We start from the raw sequence: 19,266 nt of genomic DNA on the forward strand, positions 1-19,266 counted from the left end.
TCTGTGCCTCCCTCTCTCTCTGCCCCTCCCCCACTTGTGCTCTCTCTCTCTCTCTCTCTCTCTCTGTCTCTCTCTTTCAAAAATGAATAAAATTGAAAAAAGTTTGTTCTTTCTTAAAATTATTTTTAAAATAAATTATAAGTTGATGTTTACAGTAAGCAGAGGAAGAGTTGGTAAAAGGAAACTTGAAGGAAAGATAGGATTTTTTAAAAAGATTTTTATCCCTTTACAGCAGTTGTAGGTTTACAGTAAAATTGAGAGAAGGTACAGATTTCTCATCTAGTCCCTGCCCCCACGCATACATAGCTTCCTCCATCACCAGATCACTCACCAGAATAGTTCATTTATTTTTTAATCAAGAAGGAACCTACACTGACACATCATAGTCACCCAACATCCATAGTTTAACTTAGGGTTCATTCTTGGTGTTGCATATTCTATGAGTTTGGACAAATGCATGATGACATGTATTCTTCATTATGAAACCATATAGAGTGTTTTCACTGCTTTAAAAGTTCTCCGTGGTCTGCCTATTCATGTGTCTGTGCTACTGTCCCCCAAATCTTGCTGCTGTCTCCATAGTTTTGCCTTTTCCAGAATGTCACATAGTTGGAATCATACAGTGTGGAGCCTTTTCAGACTGGCTTCTTTCACTTAGTAATATGCATTTAAGTTTTCTTCATGGTTTATTTTTTTACTTTAATTTTTTTAAGTTTACTTATTTGTTTTGAGAGAGAGAGAGTGAGTGAGTATGCATGCACAAACAGGGGAGGGGCAGAAAGAGAGAGGGAGAGAGAGAATCCCAAGCTGACTTTGCGTTGAACTCTCATGAACTGTGAGATCATGACCTGAGCCGATATCAAGATTCACAGGCTTAACCGACCGAGCCCCCCAGATGCCCCAGCTCTTCCATTCTTTAACCACAGTTTACTTATCCATTCACCAACTAAAGAACATTGTGGTTGCTTCCAAGTTTTGACAACTATGAATAAAGCTGCTCTAAATGCCAATGTGTAGGCTTTTGTGGAAGTGTAAGTTTTTAGCTCTTTTGAGTAAAGATCCAGGGGCATAATTGCTGGATTGTACAAAAGGCAGATCAGATTTTAACTTATAGAGTTGATTTGGAGTTAACCATGTATTAATCGTTAATCAGAAAAGAGGAACATTGTCATTGGAGACTAGGGAATTGTACAGTTTAGCTAGCTCGGAGATTGGGAAACATTTTTCTGTAAAGGGCCAGAAACTGTATTTTAGTTTTTGAGGGCTACATGGGCTCTGTTGAGGCCCTGAGGGACTGGACTCTACTATTGGAGAGTAAAAGCAGCCTAGACAATACGTAAATGAATGAATGTGGCTGTATTCCAATGACTTTACTTACGGATACTGAAATTTGAATTTCATATAATTTTCAAACATCACAAAATATTCTTCTTCTTTTAATTTCCCCCTCACCATTTAAACATGTAAAAATTATTCTTAGCTTGCAGGCCTTACAAAAACAGACATCAGGCTGACCAAACAAAAACAATTTGCCAATGAGAGAGCTAGATTAGTAATACCTCAATTCAACATAATAAACAGCCTCTTCGTATAATCTAACTTCTTTTTTTTTTAAGGTTTATTTATTTATTTTGACAGAGAGACAAAGAGAGTAGGGGAGGGGCGCCTGGGTGGCGCAGTCGGTTAAGCGTCCGACTTCAGCCAGGTCACGATCTCGCGGTCCGTGAGTTCGAGCCCCGCGTCGGGCTCTGGGCTGATGGCTCAGAGCCTGGAGCCTGTTTCCAATTCTGTGTCTCCCTCTCTCTCTGCCCCTCCCCCGTTCATGCTCTGTCTCTCTCTGTCCCAAAAATAAATAAACGTCAAAGAGAGTAGGGGAGAGGCAGAGAGAGAGGGAGAGAGAGAGTCCCAAGCAGGCTCCACACTGTCCATGTGGAACCCAACATGGGGCTTGAACTCAGGAACCATGAGATCATGACCTGAGCTGAAGTTGGATGCTTAACTGACTGAGCCACCCAGGTGCCCCTCTAACTTCTCTTTAGACCATTACTAAAATTGTTGAACAACATTCAAGTACATGGTATTATTGACAAAGAGAATTATGCATCACTTAAAGTTTTTATACCTTATTAATGAATTCTTTCATCATGTTATTACTTGACAAATCTTACAACAACCAGCCCCTTCGATTTGCCTCGGTGTCTCTCTCTGTTTCAGGGAGGATTACAGTTCACCAAAGCTGACCTTCAGTGAAGTTCATTTTCAGTTAAGGTGGATGTAGGAGGCATAGACATGCAACCAAAAAGCCAACCCAGATATCATTTTCATCTGGCTTTAGAAAGTGTTTTTCTAGTTACATGTGAGTATGGGTGTGTCTGATGTTCTGGGAATTTACTTCAAACAAAGGAATGAAGCCACGCTGTGATTTTCTGACTCAGTTGGAGTTGGGAAACCATCCAATTTCTCTATCTTGCCTTCTGTCCTGCTCTTCTCTGCAGTCTTTTTTAGGCTGTGTTTAGATGTCTCATCTTCTTAGATCAATCCAAACATTCACCCAAACAAAGCCACCTTTCCTGAAATGGTCATTGCAGAGCGGAGGGTGTTATGTGTATCATGCTGTTCTTGTAAAAGTCATTTCAGATGGAATGCTAACAAAGGGAGCTCAGCTTTCAAACAAGGAAGGAGGTAAGCAGAGTAAGTGATAAAATACTCACCGAATGACCAAGTCAGACTTACTATGGCTAAACCACAATGGAAGTGGCCTCGATTAGTATGGAAATGTCCTATTTCCCCTAGCATTCAAATTGCTTTGCAAAAGAGGCAACTTGGTGTCCAATGCCTCTCTAATATTCACTGGGAATTGAAAAGATAGGTCCCTTAGAGGATTCACTCTTCTGCCTGATTCTGTGCAGCAGATTGCAAATTAAGTGCTCCTATCAGGATCCTCAGGTCAAGATCTAAGGTAGGTCTTCTATTTATTTTTATTATCTTCATCTTACAGATGAGACAAGTGGGATACAGAGAGGGAAAGTAGTTCCCAAGATCACAAAGCTAGTAACTGACAGCAATAACATTAAAATCCATATCTTATGTTCCTCAAGTGTTTCCGCTTTTAGAAATGGAAACAGGGGCACCTGGGTGGCTCAGTCGGTTAAGCATCTGACTCTGGATTTTGGCTCAGGTCCTGATCTCACAGTTTTTGAGTTCGAGCCTTGCATTGGCTCTAGGCTGGCAGTGTGGAGGCTGGTCAGGATTCTCTCTCTCTCTCTCTCTCTCTGTCTCTCTCTGTCTCTCTCTGTCTCTCTCTGTCTCTCTCTTCTCCTCTCTCTCTCTGTCTGCCCCTCCCCAGCTCTCTCTCTCTCTCAAAGAATAAATAAACGTTAAATAAATTAATAAATAAAAATGGAAACAAAAACCAAACAAGCTCAAAATGGCAACTGTGGTCAGACCCCGGAAATGGCCCCTTAAATATGGAGGGCTAACCAAACTGGATGGGGCCTCCTAGATCCCCTAGCTACTGATGCTCTTCAGAGTAAAGAAATATATTAATTCCTCGTCTACACAATCTTCCTTTTTAGCTCTTGTGGGTATAACTCTCTCAGGTTTGCAAGAACTTAAGATGTTATTTATTTAGTTTCTTGTGGCTTCCTTTCACATTTTTCTGGACCTTTCTCCTGACTCTACCCTTTTAAAGCCACCTCTGCACTTATTCGATTTTCTGACTTATGGTCAGCCAACCTGACCACATGACCACTCGCCATTTCATTTAATGTCTTAGGATCTGTTGCTGGGACAGAGTAACTGTCAGACTGAACCTTGTGCATTGACCCACAGCTTGTGTTTTTTATTAATCGTTTCTGTCCTAAGCTCTGATCCTTGGGATTGGGGGAGGGAACACCCTCTGGCTTCAATCTCTATCTTCCATTTATCAGGGCTCATTCAACTGGTTCTTTGGAACCGTGCTGCACGTGGTAACTAATCATTAAAGGAATGAATGGATGCTTAGCTCTTTCTAACTGTCCTGTCTCAGTTTTCATTGGCATTTGGTCTCAACCCTCACCTACTAAGAGGTAGACAAAGAGTTCTGGTAAAAAGTTTCTTTGTTCTTCTCCCCCTCCGGGCAGGAGCGTTTCCATAGGTTAGGTCTCAACAACCCTGTTTGTAAATATTTGTCGAACGTATTTCTGGCCCAGGAAATTCTTCCTCCTTTATATCCCTGACCTCATGAAAACTTAGTCAGGGTATGCTTGAATGCCCTTCACGCTGTACCTCCCCCAGAGGGACAGGGGTGGTGAGGTAACTAACCTCTGTCTCAGCTGACTGGCTATAGCCTGCTTTATAAGATGCCAAGGGCTACCTATGTCGATTCTCAGGTGGAATTGTAGGAACAAACCTGTGTCAATGGTTAACTCAGGTTCTTGGTGTCTGGAGTTTTTCTTTCCTTTATTATTAACTAAAGGACATTTTTACCATTGCTCAGCTGGGAGCACCCAGCTTGTAGATCTTCTGTGGGGACAGTGAATAAAGGTAAGCATTTGCTCAGTTTTTGTTATTATACAAAGTCATTCAGCCTATGCTTTGCTCATGCTGGCTTCTGTATGGGGCAACCATTGCTCCGTGCCCAGCAATGTCAATGTCAATGTTGAGTTAAATGCAATTAAGATAATTTATTTTCCTATGCAAGTGCTTTAATAAGTAGGAGTCATTGTGTCATATTCTTTGAGTTCTTTTGAGGCTTTGGTCAAAAATGCTCTCAAACTGGTCTTTACAGGGTTTATTAAACAGCTTTTACGTGACACTATACATGTATATATCTAAAAGGGACTTTATCGTATTCCATATTCAATACCAGATGGAGCATTCTATAATTTCTTTCAAAAGCAAATGATTGCATCCTGTGCAAATGTATATACATTTGTGGATAGATAGCTTCCAACATTGAAATGTGCTTTTACACACACCCTCAAAAACCTTAAAGAAAAATAGGTTAATTTTTTCTGAGAATTGTAAATAATGATATGAGAGGAAACAAAAAAAGGCATGCTGAGACTTATTTTAAAATCCTCCTTTTTGCCAATTGCTTGTGTGAAGCCAATTTTTTTGAGGTAAGCTCTGTGCCCAGTGTGGGGCTTGAATTCATGACCCTGAGATCAAGAGTAGCAAGTTTTACACACTGAAAAGCTAGGCGACCATTTTTAGGTTCCTTTGAACATAAATTAGAAATAGAGAATTTTCTGTTGTCGTGTTTACTGTCGTCTCTCTAAAGCTTCCCGCCCCTCTCCTTGTGCATTAAAATCTTAGAAAGTTGTGTCTCTGGGCATTTATTTAGAGACGTGTGGACATGTTGATCTTTGTCCTCTGGATACTACGAATTCTCTATCACATATAATCAAATTGTTTCTGTTGGTGGTGGATACGGGTGGTAGGCAAGAACTTTTCTACCAACCAGGTGGATTTTGATCAGGTGCATCAAACTCTTAGATGGTCATAGGAACTGAAAGGTCCTTGGGGAAATAGAACTGGAGTATTTCTGCCGAATACTGTTACAGCTGGTCAAGAGTCAGAGCCTTAGGAAGAAAGAATAATGTGTTTTGCCACTTTACTTTGGATATTGTAGGCCAACCACTCCCTATGTCAGATTTTAACCAGTAGAGTCGTATGAAGAACCTAAAGCACAGCTGGTTTGCAGAATGCCATTTAAGAAGTTCTTGAAATGAAGCCAGATCATTTAAAAGTGAACAGCGTCCAGAGTTCAAGTGCATTCAAATCAGCAGAAGAAGAGAAAGAGGGAGGAAGAGAGACAGACAGACAGATACAGAGCCAGCGAAAGAGAAGGAGGAAGATATAGTGAGGGAATGAAAGTAACTGGTAGATGTAACTCCTGCTTGTGATTATTTTTAGAACATGAGAAGTGTGGTAAATCCAAGGCATTAGTCTCACACAAAACAAGACCAGGACCACATTTGAAACCGGAAGAAAAGACCCTAGTGGGAGGGGTACTCAGCATACTATTTTAACGCACTTTCCTAAGTAAGCATATTTTGACTTGCAAGAGAACAAGAATCTTCAAGGACATTGAAAATGACGTGTCTTCCGTTATACATATACACACATTATACATATGTATGTATAGACGTATACTCCCATGTATGTGTATACATAGTATACATACATATACTATACATTATACTTAGGGGTGAGTCCGAGTGAAGGCTTGGATATCAACTAGTTGAGAATTAGAAATCGACCAAAAGCGTAATTTTGGGGAAAACGATAGACATATAAACAGTACGTAGAGTAAATATTTGGTATCAACCCATATATGTAGGTGAACCTCTTTTGAATCTGTAAAACTCATCATCTGAACAAACTGTGCAGCTTTTGTCCCATATGAATGTATCATCAAATATCCTACGCTACTTTCCTGTTCCAGGAACGCTGGCCCTTGAACCTAACTTTAGGCATAAAATGTGTCTACTTCACATTACCACACAGTACCCTACCTTTTCTAATCCCAATGATATTGAGAGCCAATAGGCTTGATACAAAGGACAAAGAGGAAATGCCCCCAAAAGATCTCTCATGTGTGTTCATTGGTGTGGATGTATCTGAGGACACACAGGTTGCCAATAGCCTCTTCCTAGGAACCTGTGAGTGATGTTTTGTCCATGGATATTGGTTTTAACAAACCAAGTGGGAGCCTATCATCATGGCTCCATTACTCTATGTGACTGAAGGCTTAGCCCTTAAGAATCTACCCTGATTCTTTTTATAAAGTGGTGCCTGGCACTGCTCTTCTTTTCTAGGTACACAAAATAACGTCACATTGGTAAAAACAGTTCTTCCAGAATGGAGGAAATTTTGTCTGCTTTTTCCACAAGTAAATTGTTTTTCTTTTTGGGGGGATAATGGGAAAGAAATAAATTAATTTTCTTTGGAGGGCAATGACCTACGTTTTGTTTGTGGAAAAGGAAATTCCAGAATTCTCCCTCTCTCTTTTTCTTTTCTTCTCTTTTTTCTACCATCATAGTCTGAACCCCTTAGCCCCTGTGTGACACTGACATCGAGATGATGGGTCATCCTGCCACTTCCCTGATTTGCTTAGTGCTGCACTTAGTAAGAGGTGTTTTTCTCTGATTTATTCATTGATTGATTCTCTCAGCAAATATTTAGTAAGTGACAAAACAGTCCTAAAGCCTAAGCGTTGCGTGGGAGATTGTTTATTGCAGTGAAACCACTTTCTTTGGGAATTTAAGACAAGTGAAGGAGGAAAAACAGATGATTTGTCAATGCATAATAGGTCATGCAGTCAACAAAAATGTATTGACTGACTACTCTGTGCCAGGCATTGATTACACATATATTGATGAAAAGGACATACTGATGAAAAGAAAAACACAAAAATTCCTACCTTTATGAATCTCACATTTTAGTAGATGTTGGGGGAGACTATCGATAAGTAAAATTAAAATCATGTTAGTGACGATAAGCAGTACAGAGGAAAACATGATGGATGAAGGAATTACTGGGGAACGATGGTGGAGGAGTGAGAATATTGTATTCGTTATCTATTGCCGTGTAACAAATTTCCCCACAACTGTGTCTCAGAGCAACAATCATTTGTCATCTCCCAACTTTCTAGGTCAGGAATCCAGGTTGATCTGGGTCCTCTGGAACACATGCTGCAGTCAAAGTGTCTATTGGGACTAACCATCTCAAGCCTTGCATGGGGGAAGATTCTCTTCCAAGCTCAATCACATGGTACTTGGCAGGATTGGTTCTTTTGGGGGAGTTGGAGGGGGGGGCCTCCGTTCTCCACCAGTTGTTGGCGAGAGTCCTTCCTGAGTTCCTTGCCATGTGGGCCTCTCCATAAAATATCCAAAACATGGCAGCTGGTTTCCATTAGAGCAAGCAGCAAGTAAACAAGACAGAGACAGAGTCTTTTTCAAACCTAATCTTGAAAGTGACATCCCTTCGGTTTGGCCAAATTCTATTTATTAGAAGTGAGTCACTTATTCCAGCCAACACTCAGGGGGAGGGGATTTCACAAGAACATGAACTCCGGGAGGCAGGGATCATAGGGAGCCATCTTCAAACCTGCCTATCACAGGTTTGCATTTTTAAATACAAGTGTCAAGGAGAACTTCACCAAGTAGGTGATATTTGATCAAAGACGTGGAGGTGGTGAGAAAGTGAGCAATATGGATACCTTGGAGAAGGGCAATTCAGGTAAATGGAAGAGCCAGTGCAAGACTCCGAGTGTGCCTGGCACGTCTGAGACATGGCAAGGAGACCAGCATGGCTGAAGCAAAGTTGCAAGGGGAAGGGTAGTAGTAGATGAGGTCATGGAGATGTGCCAGAATTTTTATCCAAAATGGAGAGGATTCTGCAAGCTAAGTGTGTCAAGAGATGGTGTTTTGAGATGTTATAAAAGAGCAGGGGGAGGTGTAAATTTTAATAGCTATAAAGACAGTGAGGAAGAGTATTGTAGATGGTAGGCAGGTGATGTGGATGAAGAAAATACACAAGTGGGGATGAGGGTAAATGAAGACGTGGCCTCTCTAGTTTGACCAATGGAATAATGAAAAGGTATCTTTTTTTAACTTTTTTTGAATGTTTATTTATTCTTGAGAGAGAAAGAGACAGAGCAGGGGAGGGGCAGAGCGAGAGAGGGACACAGAATCAGAAGCATAGAACTGTCAGCACAGAATCTGATGTGGGGCTCGAACTCACAACCCGTGAGATTATGACCTGGGCCGAAGTCAGATGCCCAGCCAACTGAGCCACCCAAGGCGTCCCTGAAAAGGTATCTTCACATCAAGACTGTGCTGAGGCCAAAGACCTGCTCACCAAATGAGACTTGTAAGAAATGTTCAATCTCATCGTGACAGAAATTACGCCTTCGTTGGCCCATCCCAGCTGTTGCCAATAGACAGCGGGCTCCAAAGCAAAAGGACTTTTCTTGGGCAGAAAACAGTATCGAAGGCTTTCTCCAAATGCCTCTCCCCTGATTAGGATGTGCTCTTCTCTTAGATTTTAGCAAATAATGACCATAGGCCATCCATCAGTCTTAGCATCTTCAAATGGTTCCTTTGTTGGAACCATGGGAATAAGGGCTCTAAACAGACAGTACTTCTGAGATGCATTTTGTCTTAATCGAATCTGGCTGCTGTATCAAAAATACTACCAAAAAAAAAAAATACTGCAGATTTGGCAGCTTAAGCAACAAACATTTATTTCTCACAGTCCTGGAGGCTGAAAGTTTAGTATCAAGGTGCCAGCATATTCAGCGTCTGGTGAGACCCATTTTCTGGTTCATGGAGGGCCATCTTCTCACTGGATCCTCACATGGCAGAGGAGGCAAGAGAGCTTTCTGGGGTCTCTTTCGTAAGGGCACTGATCCCATTCATGAGAGCTTCACCCTTATGACCTAATCACCTCCCCCAAAGCTCTACCTCCTAATACCATCACATTAGGGATTAGGATTCGACGTATGGGTTTTGATAGGACACACACATTTCGTCCACAGCATCTATTAGCATTGAAATAAACTCAGATCAGTTATTTTTGCTCATGGTTTCTAGGCCCAAGAACTCAGGCTTGTCTACTCTCTGAAAGGCATCACACTGAAACATTCCTATGTAGAGACAGTTGCATCCTGCTATCTTAGCTGGCTAGCCTCAGCGGACTTGGAGGAGAATTCTCACCTTTATTCTTTAGGCCGCGTGTACCCTGGACTTTGTGGTTATTAAATGTAAGGAGCGGATGACTTAATTTTTCTTATAGCTGCTCTTGCACAAAAAAAGATGGGATCGACTGTTTTCCTCCAGGGTTTTCTACTCTGAAATCAAGGATTCAGACACAAAATGTGCATAGCATTTTAAAGAGGCTTTTCCCTTTGAAATGCAACTTTTTCTAGTTACCTGGGACCCAAAGCGTATTTTATTATGGTGACTTTTAAGTTTTCACTATATTCCCTTTTAAATTAGAACCATGTTCACATGCAATCAATAATCTTTTATTCAGTCTGGATACAAAGATAACAAAACCTTGCTCCCTGCCCTCAGCCTGGCAGAAAAAGGCAGGTCTGTACATAATTAAGGGCAATTCAATGGCCCAGTACCATGATAAAATAAGATAGGATTAGCACATCAACCCATTGAACTTTTTCTCAGGAAAGCAATAGGGCTACTTAAGCCTTGTTTGGGGCCTGTGGGTGTTGTTCAGGGTGTGCTTCTAGAATGCAGAATGTTAGACATGGATGTTGTTTTTACTATGAGCTGTTTTACAAACTTTTTCATTGCCTTACATTTGTCATCTTCCTTTCCCTAAGTTTGGTAACTGTATTAGTCAGGGTTCTCCAGAAAAAAAGAACCAATAGGGTATACAAAGCAGGCGAGAGAGAAAAAGAGACTTACTCTAAAGAGTGGGTCGTGTGACCGGCAGGGCTGGCAAGTCTGAAATCTGCAGGTTAAGGGGGCAGGTTGGAAATGAAGGCAAGAGTTGATATTGTAGACTTGAGTCCAAAATGTGCAGGTTAAACCAGTGGGCAGGCAATTCAGACAGAGTTTCTTATATTGCAGTCTTGAGGTAGAATTGCTTCTCCTCTGGGAAGCCTCAAATTTTACTCTTAATCCTTTCCACTGCCTGGATGTGGGCCACACGTATTTTGGAGGGTCGTGTGCTTTGCTGAAAGTCTACTTATTGTAAGTGCTAATCACATCTAACAAATATCTTCACAAAAACATCCGGAGTGATGATTGGCCAAACAACTTGACACCATAACTTAGCCATGCTGATGTAGAAAACTAACCTTCAAAGTGACATAGAGCATTTTCACCCGGATTGTATTTTGTCATACAGGCATTATGAGAGTTTGAAGCTTCAGTTTCTGTAAAAAGATTAAGAACCAGACTTTGTTAGTTACTCCATTTTAAATTTCACAGAATAGATATGCCTAAAAACGCCATCATTTGGTTATAGAAGTATCCATTAATTTCATGCAGTATTTTCAGTGCTGCGGCTTTTTAACACGCAGTTTGGTCAAAGACAAAGTAATTTCTCTCAATGGAGGCAAAGAATAAGTTACTTTAAAAGACATCCATTGTCTGTCCTTCCGATGGCATTGTCTCTTCTTCAATTGACTTCACAGTCTACACCATACTTTCCAACTATTATATATTCTCTCCTATATTTTCGTGCAGTTTATTTTTCATGTGTCTGAGTCCTATTTCCAAATGACTATGTTCATAGTGGTAATGATGTGCCAGGAACTATGGAGAAGCCACAAGGTAAACGTGGAGTACTTTTTAGAAGCAGTAGTTTAACTCAAGAATTTGGAAGGAGAACAAGAGGAATTAAATAATTTAACTGATAAGCAGTTTAAATAATTACTTTTGTAATTCAGGTTATTCTGAGATTTATATCAGTATTGAAAACTAGCATAGATTTTGAAGAAAAATAATAAGACCAGAACATTGTGAGCTTGAGCTCAATCTTTTGTATTATATTCTCAGATCCCCTAGGATTTGGGGTAGGGATAAGGGGAACATACTCATTTCTCTTATGGTTTTTTTTTTCAGGTTTTTCTTTTAATGGAAAATTTTTGAGAAGTACTATTAAAGGATGATTTTTGTGAGACCAAATTCTTGGGTTAGGTTACTACTTGATTAGTTAGCTGGCTCTGCCCCAGAAAAATATCTACTCACCCACAAACTTGGCCAGTCTTTTCACAACTATGTGCTCTTCACATCTCATGTGAGACTTTTCCAAACAATGGGTAATTCAGGACATACTGTCTCTACTTTGGGAAAATAATCCAAAATAACCTCACAAAACAAGGCACCTAGCATAGTGGCTGGGCTGCAAAAATTTTTCAGTAGATCTCTGATCCAGGGCTCTCCTAGAGAGAAGCTGGCATATCAATTCTGCTGTACAAGAGCTGAATAGCTCATGCCGACTAGCACTTATCCGAATGACACGCTCAAACATCATTGATGAGATATTAGGTTATTAACTGACCTTCTAGTGCTCTGGTAATGTACTACTGAGTTCTATTTATAGATGGTTCAGTAAAATCCTTCCCTGGTCTGGCAACTACCATTGAGAAGGTGCCAGAATATTAAAGACTATGAGCCATACAGCAGGATTGTCACAGCAAGAAACATGTTCCTTTCGTATGCTTAACTTGGCTTTTGTTTAGGTCAGAATTGAGCCAACTTGTGGGTGGTTAGAGAACACTCAAGGAGAAAGTGGTGTGACTAATTGGAGAAACGTTACACATATTTAAATTTAGGCTTTGTCGGAATAGAAGGTGGTTTTATTTCCTCATGACTAACGTTTTATTTGGCTGTATTCGATAACAATATTGAGCTGATGATAAGATCACACCATTTGCATTAGGAGTTGAAAAGCTAAAAAAGAACTTTCAGAGAACTAAAACTAAGCAAAGCAAAATCACAAACAAGCAGACCTGAACAAAACCAAACAGAGGCGGAATGTACTGTGTTTTACACTCACAGGAGTTAAGTATGATGGAAATCTGGACAAGGTTTCCATGCATTATATTGCTATAGAAAGATTGTTTTGTGTGTGCGTCTCCTGCACAACTGCATCAAATCATTCCTCTTCTTTGCTGGTGTAGACAGTGGGCATCATTTCTCCATTTGCGCATGGAATTTGGTTATGATCTGTTGGAGGAGCTTATGCAACGGAGGCCCAGGAGTACAGCCTGAGCAGAGCGAAGCGTCGAGTGGAAGTCCAGGTTGTGTCCTGTAGACATTAGCTGTTCAGAGTCACCATGCTTCTTTTTGTGTGCGTGAGAAAAGTAAGAGACTCTCTTAATTATACACAAATGAATACCATGGTAATCGCCATATCATTAGTACCGTATCGTGGATGGTTATTTTAGGCATCAAAATAATAGCATTTGGTAACCCCGTTGCCATTCAATGGGCAGAATGTTGTCATCTGTTACGCTTTGGTGTCTTGAACTGAACAAATGGCACCTCCATTCTCCTAAGTTAGCGTGCAGTGCTCATTCCACTGGGCACTGGGTATATAAAGATAGACCTATCAGTTGGTTGCCAATGGTAAAGTCAAAACCTAGCAAAAAAGACACAGGCAGAAAAATCAACTGTGCCTGGGGAATTGAGAGAAGCTTTATGGTGCATGTAATGTATGTGTTTTAGCTGAAAGAAGAAATGTCTGCTTGATTTATAAAGAACCTGACATGTTTGGAAGAATGTGGGACGTCCTGTGGTTGGCACATAGAGTTTTCAGGTGAGGGTGAAGGCAGAGCAGAAATAAATGGAATAAAAAGTGGGTATGTATGACCTAGGTAGTAGCTTGCATGCGAATCACTTCTCCCCCAAATCACTCAGGACTATAGTCCTAAGACTGAACTAGCTCCCTATTACCTGGGACTGATTCTAGGAAAGGGGCAGGATTTAATAGGGAATGTGGAGAACAGAGAGGAGGGCGGACAAACTAATTAGTGATGTTTTTCTCCCTTATAGAGAAGTCTTTGGTTTGGATGCAAGGTAGGTTTTTTCGATAAAGGGAATGGTCTCTAACCCATAGAACTTGGTAACTGCTTAACAGGGTTCTACTATCTTCCAAAGTTGTCCATTTCCTGTGCTTTATTGTTCTAAATTGCATGGATGTTAACTGAGTGTCACTCTGTTTATGGAGTAGGTGGTCAGAATTTCTTTTCACGTCTTAATGATGAGCTTAAGATGGTATTAGGAATTCACCCTACATACCAGGGATTGAGTAGATAGACTAAAGAGACATTATGGTGCAGTGGTACATTGGGCTCAACACCAGAAGTCCTCAGTCTCCCCATAATTACTTGCCAGTAATTAATTCTGTATCATCAGCTTCCTCATCTATAAAATAAATACAAGTTTTCCTAGTGGTTCTGCTTCTGTAATCAAACCCTGATAATTGAGCCTATTAAGTGTGTGTGTGTGTGTGTGTGTGTGTGTGTGTGTGTGTGTGTGTGTGTGTGTATTTATCTGATGCTGGAGCCTGAAGCCATGAGGCAGGCAGTTAGAAAGACAGATGCATTATGAAGTAAAGGAAGACAAACGAGAAGCAGTGAAAATTAGCTGGGAGCCACCAGGATGAAATGGAGCTCACATCCATCTCTCAGCATGTGAGCCTCCAATGAGAAAATGAGGGTGGCCAGCAAGAGAAGCTGGTACCCTCTCTCATGTAACATGAAGCTATAGAAACTGAAGGAAGAGAGTCCCAGAAATTTGGGGATGATCTGCTGTCCCCTGCCAATAACATGAGCTGGCACATCAGTGACAACCTGTGTGAGCACCCACAGTACCTCATGCCCTATGCCAACCTTCTGATGGAAAAAGAACATGGCTCTTGGTTTCCTTCCACCTCACAGATCTCATGCAAAATATCTTCCAGGCTCCAGGCTAATCCGGAAGTATAAAGGAAATGGAAATCTGGAACATGTAGTCCCAGTTTCACTAAACTAATACAATCCAAACCTACTGCCTCTGACACCTGCCATTCAGAATCTAAATTAAATGATTGAGATGTAGTTCCGGCCTCCAAATAGCTAACTGTGTGATGGAAGAGAGTCTTAATTAACGCTGGTGGGTGTTATAACAGAACTGCTTTGCCTCTTTTACAAGCAAAAAGTGAGATTAATGCACATGAACAAGCTTTGGAAGTGCTAAACGTTCAGTGGCTTTCCGAGTCTTGCTTGGGCTGTGTGATGTTAGATTACCTCTACTTTTAAAAGTAAACACTGGGAATAAGTTGAATCTAGATATCTTAGTAAATTTAGGTCCCCTGGTCTTTGCCTTATTTCACTCAAGTAGGTGTAGTGGTGCTGAATGGATAGCAACCAAATCTCTACACTAACCCAAACCCTTTCATTCATGAGATGATACCTGTTCATTTAAGTCACCAACCATTTCCCCACAGAGACAATGTGTGTGCTGATTCAGCATAACTAATCCTCCTTTTAAGGTGAGAAAATGGGACACATGAAAAACCCATAGCAAAATTCGTTGACTATTAATTTTTAAACAAGCATTGAAGTTTGGAAATAGCCTCAAAATGTTATGCCAAAACTGTACTATGAAAACTACTTTTTATTTATTTATTTATTTATTTATTTATTTATTTATGTTTTAAAAAGTTTATTTATTTCTTTCTGAGGGGTGGGGTTAGCGCACCCACACACGAGCTGAAGCAGGGCAGAGAGAGAGAGGGAGACAGAGAATCCCAAGCAGGATTCTCTGTGCTGTCGGTGGAACTGTCCGAGCTGGACACGGGGCTCAAACTCACCAACTGTGAGATCGTGATTTGAGCCAAAGCCAAGAGTCACACAGACACTTAACCAGGTGCCCATGAAAACTGCTTTTTAATCAGCACCATCGTGTGAAGATTATTCCTGCTCTCTCTTTACTAGAGTATGGTTGACTCACCCTCTCAACTTTGCCTTTTGCCTCATTTTCTCTTTCTTTGATGCTGTCTAGATAGGCAGATTTTGTATATTTCAGGGAATTCACATTTTCTCTGTATCTCAAAGATTGTGTTGCAATGATGAGGTGGCCTCATTGTTTCCACAACCCAAACGTTCTGTTACCAGAGTTAGGAGTAGAAGGCATTTTTGCTGAATCTTTTACAAATGATAGGAGACCACATGGGGAAATGTATGCGATGTTTCCCCTGCCGATAACAGGAACATGTGTTACTTTACTGCAGAAATAATATTTTCAATATACTGGTTGATTTTTATTGAAAGATGATATGCTATGCACCATAGTAAGTGCTTCACAGATATTAATCTTCCATCCCCATGATAAACTTCATTTTTACATATAAGAAAACAGGGTCACCGAGAGGCCATGTAGTGTTTCCAAGATCTCGTAACTAGTAAATGGCAAAGCCGATTTTGGACCAGGCAGTCTTTCTCCCCGGTATCTGTTTTTACTACTAATCTGTGCCCTTTAAAGAACCTCAATTTTCCATCAATTCATAGCTGTGTGATTATTAGGAATGCTAAATTATATTAATACATACTTTGGAGGATACCCCCAGCATTCAAGAAACCTCTGCACACAACACAGAGGGAAAGCCTGAGAAATGCTCAGACCTTGAGATGACAAAATAAAATCAAACCCTACCAATGAGACCCCACTCGCTACTCTCTAATTATTGATTGAAGTATTCTATTTTGCATGCTAGGCATTAAACTCTTCTTTCTCTGTCAAGGCATTTAAAGAATAAAAAGAAGCAAATCAGAAACAGAACAGAAGATATCTGCACTCTATTTAACGGGCAAAACCCTACCCACACCAATAGAGGGATTTGTCATTTTCATCAAAAGCTAATAAACACAAACAGAACTTTAGCACCATAAATCAATAAGGATTTCATTTCATTGAGCAAGGATAATATGCAATCTAAGGAAAACAGTATTTCATTGATGGGAGAAAATGCAGCCATTCTTAATGGCCCTAATGACATATGAAAGTCTGTTGGCTTTAATAACGAATATTGAGCTAAGATCAAATAAGCCATTTGCTTGAGGGTAAAGATGTAGATACAAGTAGACCCTGGTGGGTCTTGAGAGATTTATCAGTTTAGAGTAAAAAGCTTCTCCTTAATTAATCCAATATAAAATGGCCCCTTTTTCTTTGTGCTTGTAAATATTAACTTTGTTAGAAATTACTGCTCTTGATATGCAAATATTTACAATGAGAGTTTTCATGGAGAAGGAAGAAACAGTCTCAGTTATTACTCTTGTATTAAAATGCCTCAGTAAAGATTAACAGTGATGAAGCCATCTGTGTTTATCATTTACTGAATAGTAAATCCTGTATTTCAATTGGTTTGGCTATGTATTACAAATGAAATCAAATGTGTATTTTCAGAAAGAGCATCAAAAGCCAGCCATCAACATAATCAAATTGTATTTTTAAAAATAAAATATTTTCAGTGTTCTATGAAAGGAAGAAAACCACACATCCTAAGAAAGCTGTTAACATAAACTTGTACTAGTCAAAAACAATTGCACCAACTATTAAGAATCAAATAACATAGTATACTGATATAACAAGAAAATGATTAATAATTACATTACTTATTAATCATTTTTAGTATTCATCTTAAGACTGTCGCATGAAGAAATAGGATGTTTACTTTTTAAGTTGAAAAAAAGACTATTAGAGAAAATTTAATAGCTGCCCTACCCTTAAAACTGTTCGTGCCTTCATCTCAGAGATCACTGAACTCCTGAAGTTTCTAATAAACTTCTTTGTTGTGTTTGGCACTTCCTTTTACGTAGTCTCAGCTTTTAAACCGAAGACCAGATCATTCACTGGCATGTTTTTGTCTTTCTTGTTTCGTTCATCTTTATTCTTTTTTTGATTTGATTTTATTCCTAATGAATATAACAAAACAACACTGTGGTAGCATGCAAAGCTTAGAAAACACTTATACAGCAATGATCGTATTGTGTCTTCAAAACACCTTTGCAAGAGCAGTGGGGGTAATAGAGAATTTTTCTTATAGCGATGGAAATAGTAAGGATCAGGTGAATTAAGTGGTGTGCCGGTGGGCGGCCGGCAGGGGAGCTCAGACTGTGGAGTTTGACTCCAGATCCATTTCTCTTTCCTGTACGACTGCCTTCTTCCCTTTTCTATCTCTGCACTGGAGAAATCCTAATAGGATAACAGGTATCTCCTCAGTGCGGCATCGGTTTGCATTTCAATGTCAGACAGACCTGGGTTTTAATCTAAGCTGCCGTGTGTGACTTGTAGTGGCTCTCAAAGTGTGGTCCGGGATCAGCAGCCTCAGAATCACCTGGGAATTTGTGCAAAATGCAAATGCTCAGGCTCCACCTTAAACCCACTGAATAAGCAACTCTGGGGATAGACTTCCTCACACACCCTCCAGGTGATTCTGATAGATATGAAGGTTTGAAAACCAGTGGTCTAGGCCAACGCACATCACCACTATAGAAGTTCTGGGTTTTTTTTCCATTTGGGTCAACGGTAGCTATGATGTCGGGCTCTTGTGAAAGTCAACCAGCACATAGTAGACGGGCACTTTAGAAATGTTGACATTCCCAGGGAATTGAATTGTATTGCAAGAGCTAATTCCCCCTCATTCAATAAATTCGGCCCTCTATTTGAAAACAGAAAGGAAGCGATCACCTTTCTTGAATGCAGCATTTTTTCTAAACCTGGATGAGACGACGATTTCTAACTTGTGGGTCAACTGGATGGTATACCTTGGCTATGTCCGAATTAGTTAGTAGCTGCCATTGAAAAGAAACCAAATGAAGCCAAGTGATTTTTTTTCTACCCAGCAATTTCAGTTAAAACAGAGAGGCATGGACTTTGTCACTACCATTTTATTTGTTGTCTGTTTATGTGATGGTGGCAATGGTGTCACGATAGCTTTGTCCAATGGCCAAATTTAGTCCCATGGCTGGAATTACATAAAATTTACATATCTAACTATGGCTCAGTAATTTAAAAGCCCTCAGTTTAAAAACAAAAAAATCTATAAATTCAATTTTGAAACTCAAGAAAAACGTTTTTCAGCCTGTGTTCACCAAAATATATGAAAGTTGGTCTTAGGTCACCATATGGAGTATACAGGTATGAACAGGCAAGTTAAGTCAATTTCTCCTTGATTCCGCTGTTTTTCCTCTTCTTGGACCTACAAAAGTAGAGAATACTTGTTCACTATCTCCCACGTGCCAGGTGCTATGTTGTACGCGAAGGGTCATCCCTGTCTCATTTATTTGACTTTGTTTATGGGAGAAAGGGTTAGATAGGAGGTGTTCTGCAACAAAAATTGGGGTCTTTAAGCCACATCAACTGGCCACCTGAGTTTTTGGTTTTAGATGGAATTAAGAGTCTTCCATAATTTGTACATTTGTACATGAGTTTTAACTACCAGGAAGGGGGCAGTGGCTGCCTGCCTTCAGTTTAAATCTCTGTGTGCCCCAGGTTCCTGAAGTTTGAAGAGAAACAATCACTCAAAGCCATATATATATATATATATATATATATATATATATATATATAAATTTTTTTTTTTTTTGCTTATTTTCTCATTAGTTCCCAAAGGTGGGATTCCTAACTTGAGGGAGACAGTGAGAAAAACAAAAACCAAAAACTTAAAAAGCCCTTATGTTACTAAGGTGTAAAAACGACAGGGTTTCCATAATTGGGGTAGTCTATAACCAGAGGGCACACTAATAAATCAGCTTAACTTGCC

General features: G+C 40.0%; 1 protein-coding gene across 8 annotated transcripts in view; it reads left to right on the forward strand.

Moving 5' to 3' along the window:
- The window catches only part of KCNJ16 (potassium inwardly rectifying channel subfamily J member 16), a 145,955-nt gene that overhangs the window by 84,521 nt on the left and 42,168 nt on the right, over positions 1 to 19,266 (forward strand). For 2 of the 8 annotated variants that reach the window (XM_019818169.3, XM_045044283.1), the window contains exon 1: positions 4,391 to 4,524. The exons of 2 other annotated variants lie outside the window; for them this stretch is intronic. The gene's annotated coding sequence lies outside the window, so the exon portion shown is untranslated. Of the gene's footprint in view, positions 1 to 4,382; positions 4,525 to 6,821; positions 7,759 to 19,266 lie in introns of those variants that run through there. 4 more of the 8 variants (XM_019818171.3, XM_019818168.3, XM_045044285.1 and 1 more) reach the window with 4 other exon arrangements.

This window comes from Felis catus, chromosome E1, assembly GCF_018350175.1.
Source record: "Felis catus isolate Fca126 chromosome E1, F.catus_Fca126_mat1.0, whole genome shotgun sequence".
In the NCBI taxonomy this organism is placed as follows: domain Eukaryota; kingdom Metazoa; phylum Chordata; class Mammalia; order Carnivora; family Felidae; genus Felis; species Felis catus.